At 43.6% G+C, this 1970-nt stretch overlaps 1 long non-coding RNA gene across 1 annotated transcript in view; it reads left to right on the top strand.

Moving 5' to 3' along the window:
- Positions 1 to 941: 941 nt before the first annotated feature.
- The window catches only part of LOC122547724, a 15666-nt gene continuing 14637 nt past the window's right edge, over positions 942 to 1970 (top strand). Inside the window, exon 1 of the long non-coding RNA XR_006311074.1 lies at positions 942 to 979. This is a non-coding gene — a long non-coding RNA (uncharacterized LOC122547724). The remainder of the gene's footprint in view (positions 980 to 1970) is intronic.

Here is a 1970-nt window from a genome sequence, read left to right as displayed (position 1 = left end):
GGATGGTTATTCTTGATGTGTATTAGCAACACACATGTCACGTGAACAATTAATGTTAAAAAAGCCCCACAAATTCTGCAACTAAAATCCCCCATTCCTTGTACCATCCTGGTTAATCTCCTGTGCCCCCTCTCAAGGACCCTGCCATCCTTCACAATGTGTGGGCAATCTGTGGTTCGCACAGACCCAGCTGCTCTGAACCCTGTCGGTGATAGCATAGAGCACCAGTTGCACTAAACCTCACTGTCTGGAAGAGAGTGAGAGACAGAAATCCCGACGGCATTTAAAATCTATTTAGGAACACACTTGCAAGGCCAAGGCAGACAGGTCTATGGACTCTGTGCTGGAAAATGGGATTAAAATAGTTAGCTGGGAGATTTCTTTACAGCATAAACCCAAAGGACCACAGAACCGTTTTCTGTCATGTAGACCACAGACGCGTAATATAGGAATATGATAAGCCACAATAGAAACCAAGTCAGAGAAGGTGATATTAGAATAGATTAATGTTTCTTGGAGGAAAATGTGACAGAGGTTAAGCGGGACATTGTGGAGCTCTGGGTGCAGGAATCTGAAATAAAAATGGATTATCCAGAAGCCTGGAATTAAAGAAAGGCACATCACAGAGATTTGTGAGGGTAGACAAGATTAAAGATAGATAGGGTGTTGAGACTGGAAGAGATTAGAGATTGGAGGATGTTGCAGAGATTGAGATGTTTTTGATGCAGAGATAGTGATAGTTCTGAAGCTACAGAGGAATTATAGAGATAAGGATGAGTTGTTAGCTTTCCCAACACTACCTCTTTACTGATTATGATTGTTTCTCTGTCCTCATCTGCCATTGCCTCCATAGGCCTGCGACAATGAGAGTAAACAGACAGTATGTTCCTGTTAAGACCAAGGCTGGTAGGTGTCGAGAATGCTGCATGACCTGCGAAATTGAGGCTCTGGTCAAGAAAATGAAGGAAGGATATGGCAGGTACAGACCACTGTGTTTGTGTGAATCCCTAGAGCACTATAAGGGCAGTAGGAGTATACTCGCAGGAAACCAGGAGGCAAAAAAAGGGGACATGAGATAGCTTTGGGAAATATGTTTAAGGAGAATCCAAAGAGATTCTACAAATACACTAAAGACAAAATAATAACTAGGCAGAGAATAGCGACTCTCAAAGATCAACAAGACGGTCTATGGAACAGCAGGAGGTGGGAGAGATTCTGTAAGTACTTCATGTCAGTTTTTCCTGAAAGGGGATATGGAAGTTCGAGAAGTTGGAGAAATAAATAGTGATAACTTGGCAAGTGTACATATTACAGAGGAAGAGGTACTGGATGTCTTAAAATGCATAAAGGTGGATAAATCCCTGGAATCTGATCAGGTGTATCCCAGAACTCTGTGGGTAATTAGGGAAGCTTTTGCTGGGCCCCTCGCTGCGATATTTGTATCATCGATCGCCACAGGTGAGGTGCTGGAAGACTGGTGCCATTATTTGAGAAAGGTGGTAAGGAAAAGCCAGGGAACTATAGACCAGTGAGCCTGAAGTCAGTGGAAGAGAAGTTGTTGGAAGGGATTCTCAGGGACAGTATTTACATGTCATTGGAAAAGCAAGAAATGATTAGGGAGAGGCAGCATGGCGTTGTGCATTGAAATCATTAACTTGGACTTGAGAAAGACACAAGGTCTCACATAACACATTGGTTAGCAGGTTCAACACCATAGAATTCTGGCGGAACTAGCTGTTTGGATACGGAATTGGCTGGAAGGTCAAAGAGTCATAGATGGACAGCACAGAAACAGAGACCCCGTCGGTCCAACCATGCTGATCAGATATCCCAATGCAATCTAGTACCACCTGTCAGCACCCCCGACCCATATCTTTCCTATTCATATACACATGAAGATGCCTTTTAAATGTTGCAATCGTAATGGCCTGCACCACTTCCTCTGGCTGCTCATTCCATACACGTACCAC

Source organism: Chiloscyllium plagiosum, unplaced genomic scaffold (genome assembly GCF_004010195.1).
Source record: "Chiloscyllium plagiosum isolate BGI_BamShark_2017 unplaced genomic scaffold, ASM401019v2 scaf_6424, whole genome shotgun sequence".
Taxonomy (NCBI): Eukaryota; Metazoa; Chordata; class Chondrichthyes; order Orectolobiformes; family Hemiscylliidae; genus Chiloscyllium; species Chiloscyllium plagiosum.
This window is presented reverse-complemented; position numbering and strand designations above follow the sequence as displayed.